The 13,301-nt window shown below is 40.8% G+C and overlaps 1 pseudogene; it reads left to right on the top strand.

Moving 5' to 3' along the window:
• The first annotated feature begins 9,059 nt into the window (after nt 1–9,059).
• Nucleotides 9,060–9,718, top strand: LOC131900110 (lamina-associated polypeptide 2-like; annotated as a pseudogene).
• The last annotated feature ends 3,583 nt before the right edge of the window (nt 9,719–13,301 follow it).

Genomic DNA, 13,301 nt, shown 5'->3' with positions numbered 1-13,301 from the left:
GTTTAAAGATTTTGGACCTTGGAGATCACAATGTGCATTTTGAATAATCTTTCTTAGCACTGGAACTGTTTTGTAGGCTTTATTTTTAATATGGACATCTTATTTCACTAAATTGTGTTTTTTGTACTTGGAAAATAAGGCAAAACATGGTGATGTAATGTGAAGCTGCACATCCAATACTTGGAATTTTTACAGAAAAGATGTATGACTTATTATCTGCTGAGTAAAACTGTTGTGGAATGATGTTCAGTGGGTCATGTGGTTGTGTTTCCTGTAATGCAGGTGTTTGTTGTTCATGCAAGGTACAGCAATAAGCTCTTCTGTGACTTCTGATAATGGTGGTATTGCTCTTGCAGCCCTATCACACTACATCCTGAAATACTTTTCATATCATGAAAGTCCTACTTCCTTCAGACCCATTTAAGTCACTCGATTTTCGGCAGGGATCTTTTAGGGCAGCGTATATGACTCTTTCACAGAACTATACCAGGCTGTCCATATTTGAGAACACTGTTAATTAGCTTTAAGACTGTCATTCGAATCTTGGAATTTTTAGTTACAGTAAAGCCTTTTTCCTGTCAGTACATCTCACTATCAAAATATTTTGAGATAAAAACGTGTGAGGTGTGCTTGTTTAGAAACTAACACTGCTCCTCTATTTCACTTAGATTCATTGTTGCATCATCTTCTATTACCAAAATATATATGTAATTTTGGAGAGTTTTTTTTTTTTTTTGGTTTTTTGGGGGGATTGTTTTGTTTTGGTTTGGGGAGGGATGTTGAAGTTTTTGTTTGTTTTAACCCTGTGCTTTCTGATTTGATTTGATTCAAAAAACAAACATTTGCTTTGAATTACACACACACACACACACACACACACACACACACAAACTCATGCACACACACACACACTCACAAAATCCTATGTCTTCTAATAAGGACAATGAAGGCATCTGCCATCTGGTGGTCAGAATCAAAATTGCAGTTCTGAAAGGCTCAGATCCTGAAGCTTTTCAAACAGGAAAGGGGAAAGGAGGGGCTTAGAGTCATGACATAAGCCAGATCATTCTAGAATGTACAACCCACAGGCAGCGATTCTCTAAACACACGATTTTCTACTGTCTCTAAGCCCCAAACTAGATATTCACTTCCTGCCTGAACTGAAGAGAAAACTGCATGATTATTTTGGAAGAAGTTTGAGACAGAAACACACCCGAAGATACACTACAAAAAAAGAATTGTTTTCATCTAAATATGCTTTGCTCAACGAGTCAATGTATTATGTACCACTTCCAAAATAAAATAGATGTCCATGATTTTTGTCAGTTGAGTTACATTTTTATTTTTACATTTTAAAATGATTTTATTTATTATTTATTTATTTATTTATTTATTTATTTATTTATTTATTTATTTATTTATTTATTTGGGGCAGGGGTGTAGACGTTGATGTAACCGTGCTTCAGTGAATGTGTTTAGAGGTCAGAGAACAACCAGCATGAGTCCCTCCCTTCCTTTCACCCTATGGGTGCTGTAGGAGGCCAGATCTTTGTGCTCCCAGAGAAGCTCTAGTGGAATCTAAAATGTTAAACAACACATGGGGATGTCCTTCAAAGGAATTCACAGCCTGTTGTCTGCCCAGAAGCCTGGCAATGGACTTGGCTAATAGCCTGGTTACCTTTACACTGTCTGTGTGTCCAAGAACACACGAAGCCCTCCCCCAGACTCTTATTGTAAACTTGTTTTTCTCAGTCAGTTTATAGATCCTGTGTTTGAATCAACAGTGGCTCCTTAGTCGTGTTGAACCGAACTCACTTTTGCCTCCCTCAGACCATTACTCTGCTGGCAGTGGTGGTCTCACAGACACCCTCCCAAACCCACATCCCAACTCAAGGTTCCAGAGATCAAACTCATGTCATGCTGCTTAACCATCTTCCTACTTCCATATTTCTATCTTAATATATTTTCCTAATTACAAGTTTTCCAGAAAGACAAAAAGAGATGTATGTGTAAAGTGAACCCTGTGTGTCTCCTCTGCCTGACTCTCACTCTCTGACTCAAATATATCCCCTGAAAATAGATGTGTGTACTTCAGACGTGTCTTTCCGAGTGCAGTTTAAATACAAAGGAAAGCACTTAGCTAAAATACATATTATCCAAAATCCTAATCACCGCACACTTACTCGTTCACATTCTGCCTATTTCACTGACCATCATAGCTCTTCACATTACATTTATAAAGGACTAGTGCCTAATAGGCACAAAATATTGCTTTCTCTTTTAAATACAGGATCTCTTGTAACCCAGGGTGGCCTTGAACTGCCTATGTTGTTGAAGATGGCCTTGAAATCAGAATCCTCCTGCCTCCACATCTTGAGTGCTGAGATAACAAATATGCATCTTTGAGCCCAGCTCCAAATATTGCTTGATCTCACCTATCTCTTAGTAAGCCAGTTTGCCGAACATTTTGCAGATATAAACTCCATATAGTTTACAAATATTCTATTTTGTCACCTAACTTTTGACTGTTTTCCTGCCATCCACAGTACTTCCTTAACTGTTTTCTGTATCTGGATTAAAATGATTACTTTCTCACAGTGTCTCCCGTAGACCAAACTGATCTTGAACTCCCGGTCCTGCTGCCTCTCTCTAACAAGTGCTGAAAAGACAGGCATGCAACACCATGTCATTTTAATGTTTTCAATAACATTGACATTAAACCTTCCTATATGAAATAACGAACAGTTTATTTTAAGATGCATAATGTATAGCATCTACTAAGATAGCTATTATATAAAAACAAAATGTGTTGATGGAGATATGAAGACAGTGGGACACATTGTATTGTCGATGTAAACACAAATGGTGCAGCCTCTTTAGAAAACAGTATAGCAGCCCTTCAAAAATTAGACATTGAACTAACCCATGATCCAGTAATTCACATTCTAGGCATGTACTGAAAAGAAATGAGAGCAGAGATTCAAATGGGGTAGCTTCCCATCCATGGCCATAGTAGCATTATCCATAATGGTCAAATGATGGAAACACCCATGTTCATGGACAGACAAGTATGGCATATCCACAGAATGGACTGTCATTTGGCCTTCAAAATTAAAGAATGTCTGCTAAATGATTGTCGGGCGGTGGTGGAGCACGCCTTTAATCCCAGCACTCGGAAGACAGAGCCAGGCTGATCTCTGTGAGTTTTTAGGCCAGCCTGGGCTACCAAGTGAGTTCCAGGAAAGGCGCAAAGCTACACAGAGAAACCCTGTCTTGAAAAATCAAAAAAAAAAAAAAAAGAGAATGTCTGCTAAATGCACCACTACACAGGTAAACCCTGTGAAAACATGCTAAGCAAAAGAAGCAAGACAGCAAAGGACAAACACACTATGATTCCACTTCTATTATGTACTCAGGAGCCAAATTCATATGAAATGGAGAGTAGAATGATGGATTTCAGGGTCTGCAGGAGGGAAAATAGGAAATTATATCAATGAGTACAGAATTCCAGTGATGTAAGATAAGTACTGGGGAAGAATGGTGGTGAGGGTTTCACAACAATGTGATTGTGTTTATTTGTGTATAGCTATTGAGGATTAAATCCAGGGCTTTGTCCTTCCCACTGACAGCCATCTCCAGGATAATGTGGATGCATTTAATGCCCCTGAAGGGTACTCCTGGAAGTGAGTGAAATGGCAATTTCGAAGGCATTTATACTTCATAAATGAGAAATGAATAAAATTGACCATAGTATCAGAACTTGAGCTTTCCCCTGGGAGCATCTCATGCCAGCACCCAGGACACAAAGGAAAAGCTTGAATGATTCCAACTTCAGTGGCTGTACAAAGCCTCCGCTAGCTCCCAGCTCACACTCAAGGATGGGGACATCACAAACACAAGGACAGATAGAGACAGACTTCCAGATAACTCTTTGTCTATCCCATTCACCCACCTCTCTGCATTGATTAATGGGAATGCATCATTGATCATGAGAATTAACCACAGGTTTACTGTAAACAGCTTAGACCAAGGGTTCTCAACCTGTGGGTCGTGAACCCTTTAGGGTCAAAGGACCCATTTACAGGGGTTGCAAATCAGATGTCCTGCATCTCAGATATCTACATTATGATTCATAACAGTAGCAAAACTTTAGTTGTGAAGTAGCATCAAAAATAATTTTATGCTTGTAGGTCACCACAACATGAGGGACTGTTCTAAAGGGTCACAGCATTAGGAAGCTTGAGAACCACTGTCTTAGACGGTCTTTACTGAATTTTTTCTATGTATTATGTCTAAATTTTATTGTATTTTTTCCATAGTGTCTCATGTACACCAAACTGACCTTGAACTCGCCAAGTGCAGAGAATACAGGTGTGCATCGCCATGTCCACTTTTAATTTTTTCAATAATATTAATATTGAAAATAGTAATGCAGATTTTTTTGTTTTTTTCAAGGCAGGGTTTCTCTGTGTAGCTTTGGAGTCTGTCCTGGAACTTGATCTGTAGACCATGCTGGACTCGAAATCACAGAGATCCACCTGCCTCTGCCTCCCCTGTGCTCTGATTAAAGGTGTGTGCCACCACTGCCCCACATGCAGTTGTTTTTGTTTTTTTAATTAAGCAATGTCCTGTCCAGCATCAATTATTCACTAAGATTAGGCAGTTAGAAACTTGGAAACTTCCTGACATAAAAGAGAGAGCTTTTGATTAATTCCAGATTTTCCTAGTAAGCAGCCTCCCTGCAAGGTCGTTTCCCTGATTTACTTAAGCTTCCTATACCCTGATCTTCATTGTGAATTTAGCAAAAAGTGAACCAGAGAGAAACAGGACAGTAGTCTTTTTCCAAGGGACAGTTGAGAGCTGCCCTGTGGGTGCTGGGAATTGAACCCGGGTCTACCAGAAGAGCAGCCACTGCTCACAACTACTGACCCATCTCTCTAGCTCAAAGATGAAGCCTCAATTAAGAGTATTGGCTGTGCCGGGAGGTGGTGGTGCCTAGCACTAGGAGGCAGAGGCAGGTGGATCTGAGTTCGAGGCCAGCCTGTTCCACAGAGCGAGTTCCACAACAGACTCCAAAGCTACACAGAGGAAACCAGTCTCGAAAAACCATTAAATAAAAGAAAAAGAAAAAAAAAAAGAGAGCACTGTTTGCTCTTCCAAAGAGCCCAAGTTCTTTTTGTTTGTTTGTTTCGTTGGTTTGTTTTGTTTGTTTTTTTGTCTGTTTTGAGACCGGGTTTCTCTGTGTAGTTTTGGTTCCTGTCCGGGATCTCGCTCTGTAGACCAGACTGGACTCAAACTCACACAGATCACCTGGCTCTGTTTCCCTGAGTGCTGGGATTAAAGTAATGTGCCACCACTGCCCCACATACAGTTTTTTGGGGTTACTTTTTTAAGATTTATTTATTTATTATATATGCAGTGTTCTGCCTGCATATATGGCTGCAGGCCAGAAGAGGGCATCAGATCCTATTACAGATGGTTGTGAGCCACCATGTGCTCGCTGGGTATTGGACTCAGGGCCTTTGGAAGGGCAGCCAGTACCCTCAACCTCTGAGCCATCTCTCCAGCCCACAGTTGTTTGTTTGTTTGTTTGTTTTTTAATTAAGCCATGTCCTGGCCAGCATCAATAATTCACTAAGACTAGGCAGTTAGAAACTTGGAAACTTCCTGACATAAAAGAGAGAGCTTTTGATTAATTCCAGATTTTCCTAGTAAGCAGCCTCCCTGCAAGGTGTTTCCCTGATTTACTTAACCTTCCTATACCCTGATCTTCATTGTGAATTTCATAAAAAGTGAACTAGAGAGAAACAGGGCAGTAGTCTTTTTCCAAGGGACAGTTGAGAGCTGCCCTGTGGGTGCTGGGAATTGAACCCTGGTCTACCAGAGGAGCAGCCACTGCTCACAACTACTGAGCCATCTCTCTAGCCCGAAGATGGTTCCTCAATTAAGAGTATTGGCTGTGCTGGGAGGTGGTGGTGCCTAGCACTAGGAGGCAGAGGCAGGTGGATCTGAGTTCGAGGCCAGCCTGTTCCACAGAGCAAGTTCCACAACAGACTCCAAAGCTACACAGAGAAAACCGGTCTTGAAAAGCCATTTAAAAAAAAGAAAAAGAAAAGAGAGCACTGTTTGCTCTTCCAAAGAACCCAAGTTTTTTTTGTTTGGTTGGTTTGTTGGTTGGTTTTGTTTGTTTGTTTGTTTGTTTGTTTGTTTGTTTGTTTTGAGACCGGGTTTCTCTGTGTAGTTTTGGTTCCTGTCCTGGATCTCGCTCTGTAGACCAGGCTGGACTCAAACTCACAGAGATCCGCCTGGCTCTGTTTCCCTGAGTGCTGGGATTAAAGTCGTGTGCCACCACTGCCCCACATACAGTTTTTTGGGGTTATTTTTTTAAGATTTATTTATTTATTATGTGTACAGTGTTCTGCCTGCATATATGGCTGCAGGCCAGAAGAGGGCATCAGATCCTATTACAGATGGTTGTGAGCCACCATGTGCTCGCTGGGTATTGGACTCAGGGCCTTTGGAAGAGCAGCCAGTACCCTTAACCTCTGAGCCATCTCTCCAGCCCACAGTTGTTTGTTTGTTTGTTTTTTAATTAAGCCATGTCCTGGCCAGCATCAATTATTCACTAAGACTAGGCAGTTAGAAACTTGGAAACTTCCTCACATAAAAGAGAGAGCTTTTGATTAATTCCAGATTTTCCTACTAAACAGCCTCCCTGCAAGGTCGTTTCCCTGATTTACTTAACCTTCCTATACCCTGATCTCCATTGTGAATTTCATAAAAAGTGAACTGAAGAGAGGTAGATCAGTAGTCTTTCTTCCCTTGGAAATGGGACAGTTGTGAGCTGCCATGTGGGTGCTGGGAATTGAACTCGGGTCTACCAGAAGAACAGCCACTGCTCCCAACCACTGACCCATCTCTCCAGCCCGCCAATGGATCCTCAGTCAAGAGTATTGGCTGTGTCTGGTGGTGGTGGTGCCCAGCACTTGGGAGGCAGAGGCAGGTGGATATCTGTGAGTTCGAGACCAGCCTGGTCTACAGAGAAAGTTTCTGAACAGACTCCAAAGCTAATCAGAGAAACCCGAAACATCCCCCGCCCCCAAAAAGAAAGAAATTCCTGTCACATCATTCTGTGAGTTTGAAGCCATCCTAGTTTACAGAGAGAGTTCCAGGCCAGCCAGCGCTATACACAGAGAAACCGTGTTTAGAAAAATCAAGCAACCTTTGTGATTTAGGATGTGGCTCCGTGGTGCTGATCTAATACCTGGGAGGAATACCAGTATCTCAAATAAATCAGTGCTCTTTGTACCATCTTCTGTTTTTCATTTCGTTCTAACGATAGATTCATGCATTCTGGGCAAGTACACTATTGAGTGATAGCCTCCACCTGTATCATCATTTCCTGTTGGTCTTTTTATTCATCTTTTAAAAAAACTGATAAGTAACAAGTTTCCTTATGTCATGTCCATGAATACTCTTGTATTTATTGGGCTTTGTCCCCCCACCCCCACATCCCCACCCCCGACCTTGCTCTCCTCCTACAGCTCCTGTTCCCAGAGACCCCCTTCTGTTTTTCTGTTGCAGGTATTCTTGGTGTTAGGATTCTGTACATGTGCAGCTTGGCTCTAATGGCTTACAGCAGCAGCACGTGCTGATGCAATCCCCACCTTTAAAAAGACGGATGTGAACCCCCACCCTCTCTTTCTGTTTTCTCTCTGCTCTGCTCTGCTCCCTCAAACATCTTTCTCTCTCACCAGGCCTGGTCCCCTTCTCCACACCCATTTTTCCCTCCTAATAAAGCTCTAAAAACTAACATTGTGTTCTTGCAATGACCAACCAGCACCATATACCCATCTCTTGGGCCTTCTCTCCTCCTAAGTCCTCTCTTAGGCCCCCCTTTTCTCTTTCCACAGTCCCCTTTCTTCTTTCATGACAGGCACACACACACAGACAAACTAAAATCTAAGATCTACATATTAGAGAAAATGTGGTTTTGTCCTGAGACTTTTTTGGGGGGTATAGGGACAGAAGGGGACACAGGGTTTCTCTGTGTAGATCTAGCTGTCCTGGAACTCACTCTCTATGTAGATCAGACTGGCCTTGAACTCACAGACATCCTCCTGCTTCTGCCTCCCAAGTGCTAAAATTAAAGTTATGTGCCATGATGCCCAGACCAGACATAACAATTTCCAGTTCCATTCATTTTGCTGAAAAAAATCACAATTTTATTTTTATATATAGCTGGAGAAAAACCTATTGTGTATACATATCAGCTTACATGTGGTTTTTCTCATAATCCACTTTTTGGTTTTCTTGTTTGGTTTTGATATCATGGGGGGTGGTGTGTCTATGTGTGGGGTTGTGTATGTGTGCCTATATGTGTCAGTGGAGGCCAGAGTATCTAGATCCTGGACCTGGATTTGCACGTGGCTGTGGGCCAGCCACCCAATGTGGATTCGGGGAACTGAACTCTGATTGTCTGGGAGAGCAGGTATGTGCTCTTTAATGCTAACCCATCTCTCTAGGCTCCATTTTCTGTTTGTTGAAGCTGTCTGTATTCATAATATTATACAAAACACTGGGCACAGTATGCCTTAACTCCCAGCATGACATCTAGGTATCATATTTACTAAGTGCCATTCCATACCTTTAATTAAATGCCAAGAACCAGTCATTAAAGACCAGTAATACTGAGAGTGACAAAATTTGCATGCATTTCAAATGAACATAGAAAATATCGATGCAATCGAATCATATCTCATGAAACTATACTGGCTTCAAGCAACAGAGCCTCAGTTGTCAGCAGGTTAACAGGACATTTCAAGCAAACAGTTCCTAGCAAAAAATGAGTGTTTGGGGAAATATTATTTTAAGGTGTGTTACTTTTGTTTATGTGCATTTGTTTAATTCTGTGAAGCTGTGTTACTGTGCCTGTCTAAAACAAATGATGGTCTAATAAAGAAGTGAATGGCCAATTGCTGGCAGGAGAAAGGATAGGTGGTGTTGGCAGGTAGAGAGAATAAAAAGAAGGGGAAATCTGGGAGGAGAGATCAATGAGCATGGGCGAGAGAGAGACACAGACAGAGAGGACACTAGGGACTAGTCACCCAGCCAACCAGCCACAGAGTAAGAGTAAGATTTACAGAAATAAGAGAACGGGAAAAGCCCAGAGGCATAAGGGTGATGGGATACTTTGAGATAAGAAAAACTGGCTAGAAACAAGTCAAGCTAAAGCCAGGCATTTATAATTAAGAATAAGCCCTGTGTGTGACTTATTTGGGAGCTGAATGCCAGGCCCCGCAAAAGAGCAAAAACAAACAACACCATTAAGTGCTAAAGTAAAGAAGAGCAGAAAGAGATATCCTTAAAGAGCTGTTCCCCTAGGAAGCATCTGTGCCAACAGGAATTAATGCTAGTTGCTGCAGACCAACCAAAGGGGCTGCAGGCCAGCCACTAGAACTCAGATGATTCCAGGATGGGGCAAGCATTCTCATCTAAATATGTCCCTAAGTAGGTTCCCTTGGCAGATGTCAGGTCAGAGAAAACAGAGAAGGGATCCTCCATTCCCATGTGGAATACAGTGCTGCTGTTTGTTTTTGAAGAAGTGGATATTGTTGTTGGTGTTGGTGTTGTTTTCTTTTGAGCCTATCAAGCTATGGAAACCAACCAAGGAAAACTCTTCTCTAATTTTCTTCAAAACGCTAAAGTATCTGGCTGAAGATACCATGTTGAACAATATTATTTTAAGGTGTGTTACTTTGTTTATGTTGCATTTGTTTAACTCTGTGAAGTTGTGTTACTGTGCCTAACACACCTGATGGTCTCATACAGAACTGAGCAGCCAATGGTGAGGCAGGAGAAAGAATAGGTGGGACAGGCAGGCAGAGAGAATAAACAGAAAGAGAAATGAGGGAAGAGGGAATTGAAAAGGAGGAGCCAGAGCAGGAAGAGGACTCCAGGCTCAGCCACTCAGCTACACAGGAAGACACAGAGGAAGAGTAAGGTTTACAGAAGCAAGAGAACAGGGAAGTTCCGGGGGCAAAAGATAGATGGGGTAACTGAAGTTAAGGAAAGCTGGATAGAAACTAAGCCTAGCTAAGGCCGGGCATTTATAATTAAGAATAAACATCCGTGTGTGATTTATTTGGGAGCTGGGTGGTGGGCCTCCAAAGAGCCAAAAGAGTAAAATATCAACAACATCATTTTGGCATATTCAACTTGACTTCCTGTTTTCATTAACTGTGTGGGAAAACATTTGTGTCCACTTACTGAACGAAGAACTACAATTGTGAATTCACCTCAATAAAGTTAGTGTGGCAAAGAAAAGTAAACAAGATGTATACATGGACTTTGTTTAAATTTTTGGACCATGGAGATCACAATGTGCTATATGAATAATCTTTCCTAGCACTGGAACTGTTTTGTAGGCTTTATTTTTAATGTGGACCTCTTATTTCACCACATTGTGTTTTGTACTTGGAAAATAAGGCAAAACATGGTGATGTAATGTGAAGCTGCACATCCAATACTTGGAATTTTTACAGAAAAGATTTATGACTTATTCTCTGCTGAGTAAAACTGTTGTGGAATGATGTTCAGTGGGTCAAGTGGTTGTGTTTCCTGTAATGCAGGTGTTTGTTGTTCATGCAAGGTACAGCAATAAGCTCTTCTGTGACTTCTGATAATGGTGGTATTGCTCTTGCAGCCCTATCATACTACATCCTGAAATACTTTTCATATCATGAAAGTCCTACTGCCTTCAGACCCATTTAAGTACACTTGATTTTCGGCAGGGATCTTTTAGGGCAGCATATATGACTCTTTCACAGAACTATAGCATGCTGTCCATATTTGAGAACACTGTTAATTAGCTTTAAGACTGTCATTCGAATCTTGGAATTTTTAGTTACAGTAAAGCCTTTTTCCTGTCAAAACATCTCACTATCAAAATCTTTTGAGATAAATAAGTGTGAGGTGTGCTTTTTTAGAAATTAGAAAGTAACACTGCTCCTCTGTTCCACTTGGATTCATTGTTGCGTCATTTTCTTTTCTTTTTTTTTTCTTTTTTTTTTTTCGGAGGATTGTTTTTGTTTGGTTTGGGGAGGGATGTTGAAGTTTTTGTTTGTTTTAACCCTATGCTTTCTGATTTGATTTGATTAAAAAAAACCAAACATTTGCTTTGAATTACACACACACACACACACACACACACACACACACACACAACTCATGCACACACACACACTCACAAAATCCTATGTCCTCTAATAAGGACAATGAAGGCATCTGCCATCTGGTGGTGAGAATCAAAATTGCAGTTCGGAAAGGCTCTGATCCTGAAGCTTTTCAAACAGGAAAGGGGAAAGGAGGGGTAGAGTCCTGACATAAACCAGATCTTTCTAGAATGTACAACCCACAGGCAGCGATTCTCTAAACACAGGATTTTCTACTGTCTCTAAGCCCCAAACTAGATATTCACTTCCTGCCTGAACTGAAGGGAAAACTGCATGATTATTTTGGAAGAAGTTTGAGACAGACACCCGAAGATACACTACAAGAAAAGAATTGTTTTCATCTAAATATACTTTGTTCAACGAGTCAATGTATTATGTACCACTTCCAAAATAAAATAGATGTCCATGATTTTTGTCAGTTGAGTTACATTTTTAGTTTTACATTTTAAAATGATTTTTTTATTTATTTATTTATTTATTTATTTATTTATTTATTTATTTATTTGGGGCAGGGGTGTAGACGTTGATGTAACCGTGCTTCAGTGAATGAGTTTAGAGGTCAGAGAACAACCAGCATGAGTCCCTCCCTTCCCTTCACCCTATGGGTGCTGTAGGAGACCAGATCTTTGTGCTCCCACATAAGCTCTAGTGGAATCTAAAATGTTAAACAACACATGGGGTTGTCCTTCAAAGGAATTCACAGCCTGTTGTCTGCCCAGAAGGCTGGCAATGGACTTGGCTAATAGCCTGGTTACCTTTACACTGTCTGTGTGTCCGAGAACACACGAAACCCTCCCCCAGACTCCTATTGTAAACTTGTTTTTCTCAGTCAGGTTATAGAACCTGTGTTTGAATCAACAGTGGCTCCTTAGTCGTGTTGAACCGAACTCACTTTTGCCTCCCTCAGACCATTACTCTGCTGGCAGTGGTGGTCTCAGAGACACCCTCCCAAACCCACATCCCAACCTCAAGGTTCCAGAGATCAAACTCATGTCATGCTGCTTAGGCATCTCCCTACCTCCATATTTCTATCTTAACATGTTTTCCTAATTACAAATTTTCCAAAAAGTCAAAAAGAGATGTATGTATAATCTGAACCCTGTGTGTCTCCTCTGCCTGACCCTCACTCTCTGACTCAAATATATCCCCTGAAAATAGATGTGTGTACTTCAGACCTGATTTTTTTCGAGTGCAGTTTAAATACAAAGGAAAGCACTTAGCTAAAATACATATTATCCAAAATCCTAATCACTGCATACTTACTCGTTCACATTCTGCCTATTTCACTGACCATCATAGCTCTTCACATTACATTTATAAAGGACTAGTGCCTAATAGGCACAAAATATTGCTTTCTCTTTTAAATACAGGATCTCTTGTAACCCAGGGTGGCCTTGAACTGCCTATGTTGTTGAAGATGGCCTTGAAATCAGAATCCTCCTGCCTCCACCTCTTGAGTGCTGAGATAACAAATATGCATCTCTGAGCCCAGCTCCAAGTATTGCTTGAATTCACCTATCTCTTAGTAAGCCAGTTTGCCAAACATTCTGCAGATATAAACTCCATATAGTTTACAAATAGTCTATTTTGTCACCTAACTTTTGACTTTTTCCTGCCATCCACAGTACTTCCTTAACTGTTTTCTGTATCTGGATTAAAATGATTACTTTCTCACAGTGTCTCCCGTAGACCAAACTGATCTTGAACTCCCGGTCCTGCTGACTCTCTCTAACAAGTGCTGAAAAGACAGGCATGCAACACCATGTCATTTTAATGTTTTCAATAATATTCACTTTAAACCTTCCTATATAAAATAACGAACAGTTTATTTTAAGATGCATAATGTATAGCATCTACTAAGATAACTATTATATAAAAACAAAATGTGTTGATGGAGATATGAAGACAGTGGGACACATTGTATTGTCAATGTAAACACAAATGGTGCAGCCTCTTTAGAAAACAGTAGAGCAGCCCTTCAAAAATTAGACATTGAACTAACCAGTGATCCAGTAATTCACCTTCTAGGCATGTACTGAAAAGAAATGAGAGCAGAGATTCAAATGG

The sequence above is a fragment of the Peromyscus eremicus genome, chromosome X (genome assembly GCF_949786415.1).
Source record: "Peromyscus eremicus chromosome X, PerEre_H2_v1, whole genome shotgun sequence".
NCBI lineage: Eukaryota > Metazoa > Chordata > Mammalia > Rodentia > Cricetidae > Peromyscus > Peromyscus eremicus.
The sequence above is the reverse complement of the archived record's forward strand: the minus strand, read 5'-3'. Positions and strand labels throughout refer to the sequence as shown.